The sequence below is a fragment of the Nannospalax galili genome, unplaced genomic scaffold (genome assembly GCF_000622305.1).
Source record: "Nannospalax galili isolate Female #2095 unplaced genomic scaffold, S.galili_v1.0 scaffold96, whole genome shotgun sequence".
Taxonomy (NCBI): domain Eukaryota; kingdom Metazoa; phylum Chordata; class Mammalia; order Rodentia; family Spalacidae; genus Nannospalax; species Nannospalax galili.
The window spans coordinates 2,442,398-2,462,739 of NW_008342018.1; positions in this window are offsets into that span (position 1 = coordinate 2,442,398).

A 20,342-nucleotide genomic window follows, 5' to 3' on the forward strand; every position below is an offset into this window, starting at 1 on the left:
TCCTCCTGACTTGGCAGATTAGGTACTGGTGTGCAAAACACAAACTCTAAGTAAACAAGCAAGCCTGCCACAGCTCAATGTACATAATGGTTGTGCTTATATTAATAGCTCCCAACAGGTGTTGAACACTTATTAAGGTGCTTCTTAGCCATTTTAATTTCTTTGTTTGAGAATTATCTGTTTAGGACTATTGCCCATCTTTTTATTGGGTCCTTTATTTTCTTATTTTTTGAGATCTTTGTATATTCTGGATATTAATCCTCTGTCAGATGTGTAGATGGTGAAGATGTTCTCCCATTCACTGGGTTTCTTCTTCCCTTCCTTGGTTGTTTCTTTTGCGGTATAGAAGTTTGTAATTAAATAAGTCCCACTTACTGATTGTTGCCTTTAGTGCCTAAGCAGCTAGTGTCCAATTTAGAAAGTCCTTTCCTATGCCTATATCTTGGAAGGTGCTGCCTATGTTTTCATCTAGTAGTTTCCAAGTTTCAGGTTTTATATAGAGGTCTTTGATCATTTGGAGTTGACTTTTATGCAGGGTGAAAGATAAGGGTTAAGATTCATTCTTCTGCAGGTGGAGATCCAATTTTGCCAGCACCATTTGTTGCAGATGCTATTTTTCTTCCATTGTATGTTCTTAACACCTCTGTTGAATGTAGATCTTCTGTTGTGTTCCATTGATCTCCATGTTTATTTTTGTTTCAGTACCATGCTGTTTTTATGACTATAGCTCTGTAATATAATCTGAGATCTGTTATAATGAGCCCCCCAGCATTGTTCTTTTTACCCACAATTGTTTTGCCTATCTGGGTCTTTTGTGATTCCATATGGATTTTAAGATGATTTTTTTCAAGCTATGCAAAGAATGTCCTAGGTATTTTGATTGGGATTTCACTGAATCTACAAATTGTTTTTGGTAAGATTGTCATTTTCACAATATTGATTCTACCAATTCATTAGCATTGTAGGTCTTTCCATCTCCTAGCATCTTCCTCTCTTTCTTTAGAGTTTTGAAGTTTTCATTGTAGAGATCTTCAATGTCATTGGACAGTTTTATTCCTAAATACTTTATTTTTTTGAAGCTGTTGAGAATCTGAGGGTTTCCTTGAGTGTTTAATATGTTGAGATTTACATGTTCTCTTAGCAATTGCTATGAACTTTAGTTCTCTAAATAATTTAAATGTATTTTTAATATTATAAACATTTATCTTCATAAGAACATATTTTTGAAAATGTAAAAGGTAGAAAATATAAAACTTTACTTTATATCAATTTAAATATATTTCTTCAGTAAGCATGGGTTTCTACTACCTGATACTATCTGTAACTGCACAAATGAAAGAAATGTTTTCCATAATATAATATGTACAATTATAAGAAACTGCTTGAAGACCAGTTGAAAAAACGATCTAATGGGTATTCTCAAGAACAATGAACACTATAGCATTTTCCTGAACCTTTATTATATAAAGCAGTAATGTTGAATTATATGATAAACTACCATTCTTTTCCTCTTTTAATTGAATTTTTTCAAATTTCACACAATATATTTTTATTGTCTTTTAATTCTCTCCCCACTTGATATCCCTCTTGCTCCCCTCTGTACTCTAATATATTATATATTATAAGCCTATAGTATTTTGTATATTCTCTGCCTATAGAGTCAGATTTTGTTTAAAAATATTGTCCAGCCAGGTGTGGTGGCACATGCCTTTAATCCCAGCACTCTGGAGGCAGAGGCAGGTAAATCTCTGTGGGTTCAAGGCCAGCCTGGTCTACACAGTGAGTTTCAGGACAGCTGGAGCTACAGGAAGACCCTGTATCAAAAAGGCCAAAAAGAATTATTGTCCAGTATGGATATTCTTTGAAGCCTGATTAACCTACCAAGAGTCACACTCTTAAAAGAAATTGACTCTCCACATGCCTTTAACCCCAGCACTCAGGAGGCAGAGGCAGGCGGATCTCTGTGAGTTCTGGCCAGCCTGGTCTACATAGTGAGGTCCAGGACAGCTGGGGCTACAGGGAGCCCCACTCTCAAAAAGACCAAAAAAAAAAAAAAAAAAAAAAAAAAAAAAAAGAAAAAAAAAAAGAGATTGACTCTCCTCTTCCAAGGAGCCATTGGTTTCCAATAGTTGCTCTGATACGATTAGAGTTTCTTAGTCACTTCCCTACAATCTTTGCTGGGATTTTGCCTGGCTTGAGCTCACATGGCACTTGTATATATTTTTGCCAATGCCATTAGTTCATATGAGGAACATCCTGGCTATCTGAAAAAGTCTGTTTCCATGTGATCATCCAACCCTTCTAGCTCTTAAGTCTTCCTGCCCTTTTTCTACTATGATCCCTGAGCCTTTGAAATCAGAAGTTTGATATAGGTGTCCTATCCAGGAATAATCACTCTGCAGTTCCTTATTCTCTGAAGGTTGCTCAATTATGGGTTTTTATGTTAATCACCATCTGCTGAACAAGGAAGCTTTACTGGTGGCAGCTGAGAGATGTATTAATTTTTAGGTATAACAATAAATCATCAGGAGTCACTTTAATACTATATCTAATAGCATAGTATTAGGACCTCTCTGCCTGGGACCTATCTAGTCACATGTTCCTAGGTATGATATCAGTGTCAACTATGGGTCCATTTTATGAGGCAGATCTTAAATCCTATTATAAAGTTATTGGTTACTCCAATAATATTTGTACCTACATTCCACCAGAGATCATATCTTGCCAGGCTTGTTGTTGTTGAAACAGTGGGATTCACAGCTGAATAAGATTAATGATTTTTTTTCTTCTGGTAGCATGCATAGAAGCTTCCAGCACTATATAAGCTAAACAGTAGAGGTAAAGCATTAAAGTTAGTACCAGCTTGATTTCTCATTAGTCTATGGCTTATATATGTAGTATCTTCAGCAAAAGGCTATTACTGTCAAGTTCTGGTGGCTAATCAAGATCAAGGGCAATGTCAATATTGTGTGAGACATTATGGGACCTCTGGTAACATCTCTGAAAGAGGGAGTCCAGCTCTAGCATTGGGATTTACTTTGTTAGTCTATGATGTCTAAAAGGGGCAATGGCCTTCTGTTATAAGGTAACTCCTTTTAATCTTTTGAATTGTCTATGTATTCGCTTTAAGAATTCATAGTTTTCCATAAGGTTTTTTGTAAGGGTCTTTAGTGTTAATTATCCCTCACTATGTGTTCTCCAGTGAGTGGAGTAGGAAGGAAAAATTGCTATATTTTTACCTTTTCATCTGTCATAACCTCTACAAGTGAGCAATATTCTCAAGCTCTTAATTTACAGGTATCCACTGACATAGTCTTTACCCTAAGACTATTTCCACTGTGACAAAGATGGTTTTCCCTTGTAACACTTGCTGAGATTTTCCTTTCTTTAAAAAATTTAATTATCTCTATTCTGAACTTCATATTTGGAATCTGAAATCTAAGAACACAGTAGTTGCCTGATATGTGCTTACTTAAACCTAAATAAATAATGATGTGGGTCTAAAGAGATAGATAGAAAGACGTTCCATGGCATCCAAATACTAAGTTAACTATATAGAGGATAACCAGCCATGTAGATAAAATATGAATTTATAGATAAATTCATCTTTGAGTAAATGTGAGTATTTTTAAAAAATATTCTGGCCTACAGGGGTCACAGCTGGGTAAGGTTGCTGATTACTTTTCTCCCCTTGTAGCATGCATGGCACCTTCTAGCACCATGGAATCTAACCAGTAGAAAGTACACTTCAAAATCAAAGAACCCTGACAGCTCCATTAAGGATGACATGGCAAGATATGTCCCATAGTGCAATAGTGACAGGGATGTTATGAGTAAACAATCATTTTCTGCTTGGATTTAAGTCCTGCTTCACAAAATGCATTCCAAATGTGCCACTGTTATTGGGGCAAAGATGTGTCACAGGCTATAGAATAGAAATTACTACTTTTATTCTCCTAAATGGATATAATATTAAACAGACATATTGACTTTTCATTTTTCCAATAGATGAGTGCATCTCTTAACAGAGAAGGCTCTTTTTGTAGTAGAGGGTGATTTACCCAGAGACCCACAACAGATCAACATGCAGAGAACAAGAATGTAGAACACTTTGCTCTAAATGGGACACTATATCACATCTTCTCCTTCCAGAGCAAGGAATCACCGTGAAAGAAGAAATGGAAAATTTGTAGGAGATGGAGGGGGTGGTTGAATTCAAAGAAACAGTACTATCCAGGCACAACAGGGCAGTTGCACACTTGAGCCCTCAGTGCTTGCGACAGTATGCAGGAGACCTGTGTAAGCCAAGCCAAACAAAACCCCAGCATAGAAGAGGAACACAAGCACAAACTCCAAGCCTAGCTATGGAACTACGGGCAATTGATAGCTGCTTGGAGAGTGTAAGTCAGTTTTCATTAATGTTGTGATGCTTTTTAAGTTGACTACTCTCCAAAGGATAGAACTAACAAAAATTAGACACAATAGGACATAAGAAAATATCAGAGAGTACCTGAAATGAGGTGGGTAGGGTGCATTTGAGTAGAGATGAGCAAAATCAAAGGAGACTGAAATACATTGTATGAAATTCACAAAGAATCAATAAACAGAAAAAAAGATAAATTTTGGAGAGGAATTGAATATGATTAAAATAAATCATATGTATGTAAGAAATTCTCAGTTTTTAACTCATATAAAATTAAATAGTAAAGGATTGAATTGCAGAAAAATGAAGTAGTCTGGACTATTTTGGATATCACTTTTTAAAAAATATCAATACTTTTTGTATTTTTCTAACATAATTAGAGACCATGTTGTGTGGGTAATGGCGATGCAGTCCTTTCTTTGGAGAACCTTTAGTTAGATAAGGGTAGCAGAGAATGGATAAGCCATACAGCCATGGTGCTCAGTGAACAGACACCTTGAGAAATCATGTTGCACATAATGAAATGAGTACAAGTGTTTCCTTTATGTTTCCTGAAGCTACATACAACACCTGCCACTTAGTTCTTAATTTCTATTCTTAAAGTTATAATGATTCCAAGAATTGATTTTGTTGAACAGTTTGTTTATGGAAGCAGTAATGTCTGCCAAATTAAACCATTTCTATGAAGAGTGCTCATTTATCTTCCTTGGATTTCAACCAAGCACATTTCAGAGATAATGACATAATGTAACTGCAAAACTTTATCTTGACTGGCATAAGGTTTAAGTAGAAATATTCCATCTCCATATCTATTCATATCCATATCTATTAGGCATGCTGCCCATTTTTAAATTCATTATCCTTGAGGTAGTGGTTCTCAGTTTTGCCTGCATATTGGAGTCACTTGGGACTTTAGAGAAGATGCTGTCTAGATTCCATTCCTAGAAATTCAAATTTAATTGGTTTTGCACACTAAGACTTCCCCAAATGATTCCAATATCCATGGAATTGTAGAATCATTGTGTTAGTATTTGAAGAAGGTTTGAAGAAGCAAGGTAGTATTTTGTGTTTTATATTCACATTTACAATGGCTGTATGGGAACATTGTTTCTTTGAACATATTTGAAAATAACAGATTTTATAATGAAAGTATATTATGGTTTATTCACTAAAATCAGTTATTTAAATCCATGGGTTAATACCATTTCCAATAATATTTGGCACCTTGTTTATAAAGCTGTTACTTCCAAATTTTCTACTATGTCATAATGCACTAACCACAGTATTAACACTAAGAAGTCACATTTATAAGTATAAACTGAAATACAGTATCATGCTGGTAAATATTTATTAAGCAGAATTTGAGGAAAAGAAATTTTGCTATGTAAAATTTTATGTTATCTATGACACATTTTATTTAAAAAAATGGCTGCTTTCAAGTACCATATGATGCCAGTCTATTCACATCATTTCTGAAATGTCATAGTCAGTTCTTACAAGCTTGATGCTGTTTTCAACATCCCACTCCCAATGATATTGTATATGTCTACTTTATGAATAATTGTCAAAAGAAATATTTCAATTCTAAATGCCTGTACAATAGTAAAGTAACAACGTGATTAGTACTATTTGATAGAAAAGTAGAGATTTGAAGAAGACTGAAGCTTTTCAAATCAAGTCAGATAGAAACCTTTGATACATAATTTTGAATGCTTGCTACTAAGCAGATGGATTACTTGTTATAGATTCAAGAATATGTCTACAACATCAAACAATGTGTGTTCTACTGAGAGGTTGAAAAATCAGTGAATAAATATATAGACATTCCGAGACTATTACGTGCTATGAAGAGCTTGATATGATATGAAGTGATTGACGCTTGTGTGTATGTCCTGGTTTGTTTCTCCACTGTTGTGACAAAACCCTCTGACCAATACCAACTTGGGGAGGAAAGGGTTTATCTTTCATCTCCTGGGTCACAGTTCATCAGGGAGCCCAGGTAGGAACTCAGGGCAGGAACCTGGAGGCAGGAGCTGAAGCACAGGCCATGGAGGAATGCTGCTGACTGGCTTGCTCCCAGGGCCCCTGCTCAGCCTCCTTTCTTATGCAGCACAGGCCCAACCTGCCCAGGGGTGGCACCACCCACAGTGGGCTGGGCCCTCCCACAACACTCAACATCAAGAAGATGCCTCTTGGACATGGCCACAGGCCAGTCCAATGAAGGAAACTCCCCAACTGAGGCTCCCTCAAACCAGGTATGTCAAGTTGACACTAAAGTTATCTAGCACAGTGTATTTCAGGTTGAATTGTACAGGATTTTTTTGTTGAAAAATCTTGTTTTGATTGTTGCACATAAAGAATAAAGGTAGTGAAACCCTAACAGTATGTGTTAAGAAAAAGAAACTAGTCTAAGCACGCTACAGGGAACCCAGCAAAAGAGTTCTGAAATCTAAGCATGTTAATGCTACAGAGAAAGAAGGAAAATCTGGATAGTATTGAGAGAAGATAAATTCTCCTGGCTCTCCTTGTGTTGATTTAATTTACCTATAATCGAAAAGCATTTTAGGAATTTAGTCCTAAGAATGATGAGATCTGAATTATGGCTCCAAAGATAATTTGAGCTTCTCTCACCAAGAAGGTGTGGAAGCTGAGGGAGATAGAAGATTCCAGATGCTGCTCAGATGTTGATAATAGAGGATTTGACCAGAGTGCAATTTCCAAAGTTATATGTTGAGGTCTCAGCCCTGTCATTTCTCAAGTGTTTTTGTGGTGAGCATGGTATTTCTGATTTCTAATGCAATTCAGTTGTGAGCAGACTTGTCCTAATACTCCATGTCCATATACTTTGAGAGTCTCTAGGCCTTGTCATGAAAAACGGAGGTGTCAAAAGGTGGTTTCCAGTAAGCCTGGTGAGGTGAATTTGAATTATGGTGCAGTTGCCATGTAGAGCTATTCATATTTATCTGTGATTTCACTGTGGTATCTAAAGAAAAATAATTAATTATTAAGAATTAGAATTTAGTATGAAACACTTAGAAAACTCAGATGCACAGACAGACACACATTAGAGAAACTGTTCATTAAGATATATGCACACTAAAGAATATTTTAAAATGACATATTACTCTGGGGCTGTCCATTCAGTAAACTCTAAGTTTAGAGTGGTATGAAATACTTACTTTGATTTAAAAATATTCCTTTAGGAAATTAGAGATACTTGCAAAGGGTAACACATCAAAAACAAAATACTTTGGATCAGAACAAAGATAGGAAGGAAGAGTTATCTTATTGGTAGTAACATATAATTTTATTTTCTTTGTATCTTCATTTTAGTGGGAATAGGACACATTGGCACAATGATACATCAAAATTACAATATACAGAATAATTCTTATGAGCAAGAAAAAATTTCTCTATAGATCCTCTATCCTGAATTATCTTCAAGTCCTAAGTATATTGTGATGGTTAAACTCCATTGTCAACTTGACTGAATTTGAACTCACTCACAAGCACACCCCTGAGTATGACTGTAAGGGTGTTTCCGGAGAGATTTAAATGAGGAAGAAAGTCTCATCATGAGTTTGAGCAGCACTATGGGCTGGGTTCAAGCCTGAATAGAAAAACAGAAGAATGCTGAACACCTGCATTCATCTCTGTTTCCTGATCTTGCTTTCTATGTGAAATATCCCCCTGTGGCTCATGTGTCTGAATATGTGGCTTCTAGTTGAGGGCACTGAGAACTTTGTGAGACATTTAAGAGGTGGAGCCACACTGTGGGAATTAAGTCCCTGGTGTGGGCCTTGTGGTATTCTAGCCTGAATCTACTTCCTGTATGCTCTCTGCTTCCTGATTTGGGAAACAATGCAACTAGCTGGCTCCCTGCTCTTGACACTGTATCTTCCCCATCTGCTACCATGTCTCCCCATATGGTGGACTGACTGTACACTAGAATAAACCCTTACTTCATGAAGTTGCTTGTGACAGGGCATTTTATCACTAAGATCCTGATTGTGGAAATATTGCGAGCACCAGCCTCACATTCCTGCTGGCATGACGTTTCATTGCGATGGGCTCTATCCTTTGAAACTATGAACAAAAATAAGCCTTTCTTTCTTATGTTGCTTTTGTCAGGTATTTCATCACAACCAGAAAAAAATACCTATTATATATATATATATATATATGGAGAGTACCAAAAAAATCAACTCTTCCCTTTCCTGATAGAATGGCTTGAACTACTTTCTGTTGCTATGACATAACACCCTGACGAAGGCATCTTATTGAAGGGTTTATTGGGCTTATAGTTCCAGGGGAGTAAGAGTCCATAATGAAGGGAGTCATGGAGACAAGAAGCAGATAGAGTACAAAGCTGTGTGCTCACATTCTCAAGCACCTAGGAGAAGCAAAGAGAGAAACTGAAATGGGGCAGGGCCTTCTCCCAGAAATGTGTTCTCTCCTCCCAAATTTCCTCAAGCAGAGCCACCAAGTGGGAACCAACTGTTAGACTACTTGGAGCCTAAGAGGGACATTGTCATTCAAACCATCATAGCTTTTAAATATTTACTCATAGTAAGGAATTATATTTGTCTAGAGATGTGACAGCCTTGGGATTTTCTCTAAGATCTTTGACACCTCCAGCAATGTGGATTTGAGTATGTTATAGCACTACACCTGAGTTTCCACCCACTGAGTGAGCTTTAAGTCCAATTAGGTTAGCTGTTGATTACCCCCAAGATAAAAGTGCCCCTACTGGCCCAATATAGTTTTCTGTGTCAGGGATTATTGTGGAAGAGGGGCGTGGTAAGTTAGTAGGAACAGGATGGTACTCTTCCTGTTTTCTTTCTCTCATTCCTACAGAAGTGCACTTGCCCACTAACTCAATTTTTGGTTATGATACCACAGAAATAATTTCATGAAAATAATGTTAAGTAACTACAGCATGTTTAACAAAATACATAGATTGATATTTTGTCATTTTGCTGTTGCATAGGTAGGTAAATAGAAAAATGTAGACATATTAATATAATAACTAATGATATGTATTATTAATCAAAACATACCCTTTTTTAGACACTAAGAGTAATTCAAGGACTGGAAAGATGGCTCAGTGCATAAGAACACTAGCTACTCTTGCAGAAGACATGGGTTCCATTCCCAACACCCACATGGTGGTTAACAACTGTCTAACAACTGTCAATAACTCCAGTTCCAGGGGATTGAATGTCCTCTTCTGACATCCAAAGGCATTGTAAAACAGAGGTCAACTTACATACATGCAGGTAATAGATTCATATGCATAAAATAAAAATAAATTAAATAAAAAACAATTCAAGTGTTAGTATTTTATAATTTCGCATTTACAATAATAAGCATTAAATTATCCAGACTAGTTTTAGAGATGGTAGAAAGGGAAAGAGAATCTATGAAGATAATAATAATCTTAGCATTATTATTTCAGAATCAAGCTGGAATGAATGCAAAGTTGAATAGATATGCAAAATTCGAAACATCTAATTTCATGATATGGTGAAAAACACCTAACTGTTCTTTTACTATCAAGAATTGTCGACCTTGGAGTCCAGGTTACTGGTAGCACAATGTTAATGGATTATTAGATGGTAGCAATGAGATAAAATATTAATAATATTATACCTAAGATTGACATATGAACATGGTTACCTTTTGGTTTTACAATAAGTATATATTTGTAATGAATATTGGTAGGCTAACTATAATATAATATAATTTTCACTTTCCTTTTAACATTGTAATTTTGAAAATGTTAGCTTTATCAAATTAATTAATTCTTCTTAGACTTTTTCGTCTTAACATAGATTTTGTTCATCTATTTTATCTTCTTAATTTTTTTTACAAATATATAACCACAACAGACAAGATAGTGAACAGTGAATTTATTTAGAAAATAAAATATCACCTTCAAAACCAGTTATTATTCATAACCTAAGCCTATTGCAATCAAAGCCTTGAGGAGTATGTCAATTAATTCTTTTTAAACATAAAAGTAAAAGTAGCTGCTGCATGAGCATTTTATATCAATTGATGCCTTTTGGTCTGAAAAATTAAGTTTTACAATATCCTTAGAAGTTTGTACAGTCTGATTTGTTCCCTTGAAGTCACTAGAGCAGATGTGGAGTGGTTTCCACAGCATATATTGATTACCCCTTCACGCAGAAGTAGAAACCATGTGGAACTTGGTAAGCTCAGCCTCCTTGGAAATAGAACTTTCTGTGCTTTTGAGGTTCCTGAGGAATGGATGGCTGAACATTGCATAGAAACAGTGTCACAAAAGTGTGGCAAATGTGACTGTTCTCCTAATGAGAGTTAATGTTTCTTCCTTCTGAATCTTACCATTCTTTTCTTTGCTTAAATAGTGGATGCCATTTAATATGTACATCTGTATATTTCTATTCAGCAGTTTTGAAACTATTTGTGAAAGTTTAGTTGATAAAAATTGCCAAATATATACTTTCTATGTAAAATTTAGGGTAAATAATAAATATCTTTCTTGAATGGTTCTAGAGAGTGAAAGTTCAGGTGATATTTCACTAGATTTTCTTAAATGGGAGCAAAATGTCTTGAATAAAATTCTTTTAAGTAAAAATCACCAAAAATAAATTAATAGATATGTGCTACAGGCAAGATTCTGCTCTTTAAATCACTAAATGATTGACTTAATGTGTTGGAAGACTTAGATGAGTTCCTAGATTCCAGCAGCAATGAATCTCAACTTCACATTTGTAGCCCTACCATTACAATTATCCAGAATTAACAGGTTGTATTATGTGATATGCAATTTTCTTGCCACTAGAGAGACTGTGGTGGGAGTGGCTGATACACATGAAAAGCTGTAGGTTGGGGCATAGATCTCTGATAACAAAACATACATGCAGTAACAATCTTCTGGATGAAAATCAAATGCCCCTGCTAAATAAAACAATAGCAGTGGAAAATATTTATGTTCCCTGAATATGTCATTTTTTTCTTCAATATTGATTTCTCTCCATTTAAGCTAGAATGATCTATCATCTTCCTCCTTTAAAAAATGCCATTCATGGGGCTGGAGAGATGGCTCAGCGGTTAAAAGCACTGACTACTCTTGCAGAGGACCGGGGTTTGATTCCCAGCACCCACATGGTGGCTACTAACCATCCTTAACTCCAGTTCCAGGGGAATCTGAAGCCCTCTTCTGACTTTCGCAGCATTGCATGACACGGGTGCACTCACATACATGCAGACAATACACTCATGCACATAAAATAATAAATAAAATGTTTTTAAATGCCATTCACTCATCAAAGCCTGAATCAGGTGATCAGATGAACTCTTAAAGTACCTTTACTTTGCATTTCCCTAGTTACTAAGAAAATTACACACATTTAAGGTATTTCTTACCCATTTTTACATCTTCTTTTGAGAACTTTTCAGATCTGCAGCCCAGTTTTAATGGGTTCATATGATTTCTTGATTCTTTGTATTTTTGAGTTATTTCTACATTCTGGAAATTCATTCTTTATTAAATGATTAACTGGAAAATATTTTTCCCATTTTGGGGCTTCCTTTTCACTTGATAGGTTGTTTCCTTTGCTATACAGAAGCTTTTCTTGACTTTCTAAATTGTTAGCCTTCGTTCCTGAGAAAATGAAACCCATTTAGAAAGTCTTACTGTGCCTGACTTACTTCAATTAGTATGGCATACTCCAGGATTATCCCTATGTCTCTAGTAATAGCCTTACTTTCTATGGCTGAACAGAATCCCACAATCTGCACATGCCCCACTGTTCTTTCTTATTTGTTACACATGATGGTGTCTTCTAAATCTTATAAACTTTAATTTGCACCAAATTTGTCTATAATATGCATTTTGATTAAAAGTCCCTTGAACTCTTTAAATACCATAATTTTGGAATGATGTATTGACTTCCATAATATCAAAATCCTGAGTGTCATTCTGCTCATTCCCACACAAATTTAGCAATGACAGTAGAATAAATGATTGCTAGATGCCTTTTACAATTTTAGATTTTCAAACAAACCAGGTTTGCTATGAATTATCCATTGTATGTATACATTTATAAATATTTTTATATATTACTTATCTTTGTATGCACGAGTGTATTGCCTGCATATGATCTGTATGTAAGTGCACACATGTTGTGTAATGCCTTCGGAGGTCAAAAGAGGACATTGGATCCCCTGGAACTGGATTTAAGGATGGTTGTTAGCCACCATGTGGTTGCTGGGAATGGAACCCGGGTTCTCTGCAAAAGGAACCAGTGCTGTTAACCTCTGAGCCATCTCTCCAATCCTGTGGATATATGCATTTTAAATCTAAGTAAATTAATGCCACTTTGGATAAACATACCATTCAGCACTTCATGGACATTTGGCTGTTTCCTTTTCCTGGGTGTTGTAAATAGAGGATCAATGAACATGGACGAGCAAACAGGTATCTTTGTAGGATGTAGATAGAATCCTTTGGGTATATGCCCAAGAGTGGTATGGTTGGGTCATGTGATAGAGCTATTTCTAGCCTTTGAAGAATCTCCACATGGATTTTCATAGTGGCCTCCCAGAGTGCACTCCCATTAGCAGTGAATAAGAGTTCCCCTTTCTCTACATTCTTGCCAGCATTTGTCATTACCTGATATTGGATCTTAGTCATTCTTACTGGGGTAAGCTAAAATGTTTTAATTTGCATTTCTCTGAAGACTACAGATCTGAACATTTCAAAAAGTTCAGCCATTTTGTTTTGTCTTTTGAGAATTTCTGTTTAAGTGGATTTTTATTTAATTGATATTTAGATTGTGTTGTTGCTGTTGCTGTTGTTGTTGTTGTTGTTGTTATTAGTTTTTTTTTTTTTGTCTTTTTGCAGTGCTAACTTTCCTAGAACTCACTATGTAGATCAGGCTGACCTGGGTCTAATGGAAATCCATCTGCCTCTGTCTTCCCCGTGCTAGGATTAAAGGTGTGTACCACCACTCCAGGCCTGATGTTCAGTTTTTTGAGTTCTTTGTATAATCTAGATACCAATCCTCTGCCAGTTATATAACTGATTTTTTTTTTCCTATTCTGTATGCTGCCTCTTCAACTTATTATGATTTCCTTAAGGTACAGAAGATTTTTAAGTTGTATGAGTTTCCATTAGTGGATTTTTGGTCTTAACACCTGAAGTATCAGGGTCCTACTCAGGAAGTCCATTTTATGTCTATAAATTATAGTGCATTCCCTAAATTCTCTACTGATTGTGGATATCAGTTCTTTTATTGAGGTCCTTGATCCACTTCAAGTTGGTTATTTTGCAGAGTGGGAGACAGTGATCTAATTTCATTCTTAAGCATGCCCCTATCCAGTTAGAACACCATCATATTTTGAACACATCTTTTCTCCAATGTGTATGTTTGGGCCTTTTTTTAAATAGCAAAAGGCTGTAAGTTGGTGGACTTAAATCTGGGTTCTAAATCTTATTCCACTGATAAATTTGTCTGTTTTTGTGCCAATACCATGCTTTATTACAAAAGCTCTATTGTATAATTTGAATTCAAAGACAGTGATGCCTTGAGTTTTTCTATTATTGTTAATGATTGGTTGGGTATATTACTCAGCTGTTAAACATATAGCTATGATATTCCCAGATAAGTAGATGAAATTGGAAAGAGTCATCTTGTTTGAGATAATACAGTTCTAGAAAGATAAGCATCACATTATTTCTCACATTTTGATGTTAACCTTGAATCTTAAGAAATATGTTTTCAATTGGAAGAATCCATAGAGGTCTAGATGAATGGGGCATGGAGGGGGATTCTCAGGTGGGATATAGAATGTAGTGACACAAAGGGAGAAAGGGGAATATGATTAGTTAAATGGGTGGGGAATAGAAGGTCAGAGTAGAGTAGGTAATATAGATGAGTACCATGCCAGTACCATGCTTTATTACAAACGTTAAAATCTTTTTGATGGTACTGATTTTGAAGCTTCGTCTCTACTGGCCAACTTGCATAATGTTGAAAAGGAACTGTGCCTGCTACCCAGGTGCAAACCCTATGAGCTACAATAATGTCTGTCCTGGCACAATATGTTCACTGGTGCAATGGTGGAAAGAATGCTATAAGAGTAACCAACCACCTTCTGATTAGATTTAAGTCCCACTTCAAAAAATAAAGTCCACTACTGGCATTATTATCAGAGACAAGAATCTGTGGCAAAATGTGGGAATAACTTTTTTATTTTTTGGTCTTTTTGAAAAAGGGTATCCCTGTAGCCCCAGCTGTCCTCACTATGTAGACCAGGCTGTCCTTGAACTCACAGAGATCTGCCTGCCTCTGCCTCCTGAGTGCTGGGATTAAAGACGTGCACCACCACACCCGGCAATGGGAATGACTTTTATAAATGGTCTGGACCAATGACTTTTAATGTGCTCTTGTGTTTTCTGAAGGTGGCACTTGATCTTGTTTCCTAGGCAACTTCAATTTGGTATGCCACCCAAGAAAACGACGCTGAATAAATGTGAGTATGCTTGAGTATTAACATTTCAAAGCACTGAATGATGGCACCCCATTTCCACGGAACACAATGGAGATTGGGAAGGAGGTTGGTATTGTAATGCTGTGTTGTGGTCTTATTCTGAACTTACACTTCAGCAGCCAGGAAAGTCCCAACAGAACAGGGCAATACAGACCATGTACAATTACATTTAATTATGTGACAATGAGAGCAAGGTTTTCCTTGATAGGTACCATCAGAGCACTCTTCCAGAGAGGCCTGGAAAAGCCCTGAGGAAACAGGGAACTTTTAGATGTTTACAGTCATAGGCCTGTGTGAAAGAAAGGTCCCAGAAAGAATGACTGCATCTTGGAATGAATTTCCTGAAAAGCTTACCAACTGATTAGCATCCTGGAGATTGTGGAGAGTCTGGGATGTTGCAGATCCAGAGCCTCTTCACAAATTATCTGGGGATATCTTTAACCCCATAAATAGCCACACCTTGCTTACCTCTATTTCTGAATTAACAACATCCTTGTGACTGATAAAATGTATTAATTTCAGATTACCAGGTCTCACCAACTGAAAAGCTAAGACTATCATCAGATACTATCTGAGACCTATAATAGAACACTGCCCCCATTGCCTACTGAATGTATCCCCCAATGTATTTGAAAGTAACTTGATTTATGACTTTTCTTAGTTCTGTTACTATCAAAACGTAATGTAACTGTTACCACACTGGAACATGGAATCTGTGTTCCCGGGCCATGGTTACTCATATTTGGCTACTATAACTATCCCCTATACCCTTTGAGGTGAGAGTTATACTTTTGCGTCGACACCTGGTACTTGAATGACAAGCACAAGGTTTTCTTCATACCTTGCACTGTGCCACAATAACAATTATTTGTCACTTTCTACTTTTCTCACCTTCTTTACCAGGCCCAAACTGCAAGGAATTGTGCTCAAACTTTCACTTTCATTTTAATTTTTCTGCTTTCACTATGGGAATCTCTTTATCCAATGACTTTTACATGTATGTACGGCAATTATTGAATTTACTTAAAGGAACCAAAACACTAAAGTGTCATCAAAGCAAGTTTCTCAACCTTTAAATGTTATTCAGAAATATTTCCCCTGGTATCCCAACCATGAGACACTTAATTCGGAATATCAGGAAAATCAAAGTAGTTATTGATCTAACCCTGCTATTACAAGGACTGGCTTAAAAAGATGTTTGTGTCATCAAGGTTTATTTAAGAACATTTAGTTTTGACTAAATATTACATAATTCTTTAAAAACACAGACCGTTATTGATAAGAGCAGGAGGTAGAAACTGGCTAGGCAGTTCACAGTTACAACCCTTAAAGGAAAATAAACAGGTTCTTTCTCTGCTGAGACCTGGAAATTTGATTGGATCTGCCAGTAAACTCATCCCTACCTGAGGCTAGAGATGACAGAACTATCTACCAAAGATGTCTCTGGCTCCACCACAGCAAGAGGCTGGGAATGCCTATAAGGGGGTCTCTTTTTGTTCCCCTTATCTTTCTTTTTGCCTCAAGTAATATCCTGTTCCTGGCCGACATGCTGAGGATGTGACCAGAATCTCGAATGACCTGGACACCTGGAATGAGAACTGGACTGACCAGATCATCTCCCACTCCCCTCCTCCGTCCATTAAATCCTTATTAACTCCTAAGTAAGGAGACACCGTGGAATCCCATTCCCACGACCCCTCCTGCTGTCCAGGACCTCTGCTTACTCTGTCCTAAGCTCCCTATAATAAAACACTCTTTTCTAATACTCATCCTCTGTGATTCATGAATTTCATTCTTTGAATTTGTGAAACAAGAACCAGAAAGTCCATAGTTGAGGTGGCTTTCGGTGGCCTTTGAGTTTCCTGGCCTCTAACCTCTCAAGCTAAGTACAACAGAGCTGAGAAAGGCTCTGTCCCTATCAGAAGCACCCCATAATTCCTGTATCATTTCATGTCAAAGATACCCCAATATTCCTGTATCATGACTGTTATGACTGACATTTAAAGAACACACCTCAAGTTCATTCTCCTGCAAAACTTCATTATTATTCATTTAAAAGTTTGCCTTTTTAAAGAGTTGCCATTTCCATGACTGCTCTCACTCGCCAGACATTTGTATCTAATTTTTAAATGGAAAATATTCACTCAGGGCATGATCAATAGCCATACCTTCTGTCAATATTGGGCATATAGTGTTATACAGCTTATTAGAAAATCTTTTCTAATACTTATTCAGATTATAAGTATAGAAAGAAGTATTTCTAATACTTATACAGGCTTCATTATACAGATAACATCTTAGCTTTTCTCTTTTAATTTTTTTCTTTACTAAAAGTATAAATCTAATTGCTTTTAAAAATCTACAAAGCTCACCAAATCTTAATAGCTAGCACCAGAAAAATTTTGACTAAATGTTAAACCATTTTTGATCAATTGTCACTAATCTTTTTATTAAACTTCTATAGCATACCCCTGACTAGAGGACATCCATCTTGCCATCCTACATGACCTGGCCTAGTTATTTTTCAGCTTCCTCAAAACTACCCACACCCTGCAGGGACCATGGGTTCCTAGAATTGACCACATGTTCCACTAAAATAAGTTATTGCCTAATGCCATATCTGCTTCTGTTCATGCTTGCTTGCTCTGGCGGTTGGATATTTATGCAAATATGTGCTCGAGTTTGAACTATGGTGATCGGTCCCTTGTATTCCTACTCTTGTAAAATATCTAAATGTGCATAAATGGTCCTTGCAAACTCCCTTTGGGGTTGCTCTCTGTCTTCTCTCCCAGAGTGTGTGGACATCTTGGCCATGAAATAAACCTTCTTTACCTCTACCTAGACCTCATGGTACGGCTTGATATCTCGATTTCCAGCATAGAACACTTCCAATTGTCTATTCCCCCAAAGATAACATTAAATTCTTCTCAACAGCTTTTAGGATTCTAATTGACTTCAACCTTCCCTCAGAATTCTCAATTTCTCTCTGGTGATTCTAGTATGGCAACAATTATAGCTATGAATGTAATACAAAAGAGCCTTCTCATATACTATTAAATTTGCCTACTTATTTTTATTACAACTCTTTACAAGTTCTTAATATTATTTTTCCTTCCATGTTTCCAAATAATTCAACCTTCTCTTACAGACCATGTAAAAATAGCAAATAATTTGCCTTTTGGGGGACAAACTTAATTCACTTCCAGGTGGAATTTTATTACTTCCTGTGAAAAATATTTTCTTCCATAAATATATTTATCATATTTCTAGTGCACTAACAAAAACTCTTTTTTAGATGTAGACAATAAATCAAAGAAACTGTTACATAAATTGAAACATAGTACTCTCTTCAGTCCCCCTAGCAAACATAACCCAGCAGGGAAAACTTCTAGCTGATATTTCTGCTTACAAACAATTCCCTAATTAACTTTTTAACTTACTAATCTACTGCCACATATGGCTATCAATATTTACCTCGAATTAAAACCTTCAAGAACAAACTCACCCTCTTTTTATTTCAAAACATTTAATTCCATACATTTAGCTTCCACAGAAGGAAATCATACTGACTGTCTAGTTGGCTTTTCAATTATCACAGGTGCAAACTGTACAAATTATACAATCCTTTCCTGACAACTAATCAATGGACATCATCATCTTGAGGACAGACAAATCCCAGGTGTTTGAACTTTGACAAATGAAAATGAATTACATAAATTCTTTTGGTCTTTTAAAATTGATTCATATATATTTTAATGCTTTTAAAAATTTTATTTTGCTATTGCTTGAACACAAAATCTGCTCAAGCTGTTCAAAAGAGTTGTCAAACAGCTTTTCTGCCTATGTATCTAAATTTTTTATATCTTTTTGTCAGTTTTGGGATGTTCATGATGCTCATGACATTCCCTATATTACCACAAATACAAGCAGTATTTATAGTCACCTATTAAGGAAAAATTTAACACATTAACAAAAAGGGAAAATTAAGGGTTAACTGCTCAGGAACAATTATGTTTCAAATCTTTTAAAACCAACTTATACTTTAAAGTTTTTAAATTGTTCCTCTCAAATTTTCCTTTTAACATCTGATGGAAAAGCATATTAAAACATATTTTATGGGGCTGGAGTGATAGCTCAGTGGTTTAGGTTTAAGGCTGCTCTTTCAGAAGACCCAGGTTCAGTTCCGCATACCCACATGGTCCTTAACAACCGTCTGTCTGTAACTCCAGTTCCAGGGTATCTGATCCTAGCCTCCTGGTCTCTGCGAGATTTACATGACATAAGTAAATTTATACAGATGCACTCAGACATATAAGATTTGAAAAATAAGATTTGAAAAAATACGTTTTAGGAAAACCCATAGTTTTCTATAAACTAAGTTAAGAGTCAACTAATGGATGGATTCATTTTCTCTCATTAATTGAAGTTGAAGCTCCACATCTGTGTTTTATTCTAGATGCCTCCTTGCATTGCAGCCTGACTGACTGGTAAATCCACACCAGAAAACAACAGTTTCACAAGAGAAAGTTTTTCCTGAAATTTAACCATGAACAACTGTCATATTCTGTGTGCCTTCTCCAATGCTGACCTGCCCATGCCACCTCCTCTATAGCTCAAACAAGATGATATCATGTGACCTATAAAGATTCTCCAGCATATTGTCCATGACCAGCCCACCACCCATGATTAGTCCATCAACTCACACCCACTTCACCACCCCTTGAACATCATTTTTCATTTATAAAACAAAGAAAGATAAACAATTGGAATGACTGTTATAAATTGACATAATCTGGACAAATGACTTTAAATTAACCCCAACAAACAATGTGCTCTTGTGACCTTGGTACCTGACCTTGCTTCCTCGACAACCTTAATTTAGTATTCCAACAGAAAAGACAACGAATGAATGAATGAATGAATGAATGAATGTGGGTATGCTTGATCATTAACCTATCAAAGTGCTGAATGGTGACGTCCCATTTTCAATTGAACACGTTAAAGTTGAGAAGAATGATTGACCTTGTATGAATGAAATATTTTAGAAGTAGGGATGCAAACGCCAGATGATCTGTTAAGATGAGGGTGGATCCAAGCTTTTACTTTCCCAATTGAACCAGGAGAAACCATTTTGGATAAAATTATGGGTGCGGCTGGACTCAGGATAAAATTCTAGGGACAGAGTTCCAGCAGGGCAGTTCCAGGGGAAAGATGGTTCCAAGAACTATCTAGGGGGACGAATGTCCTCTGAGTTTAGGCTCACTCTTAAAAACCTAATTTTTTAGTGTTTTATTTGTTTAGATAATTATAATGTTGGCATAGTAACACTGCAGCTAGTCAAGTCAGAGGCTATATGGGAGAACACAATATTAGTATT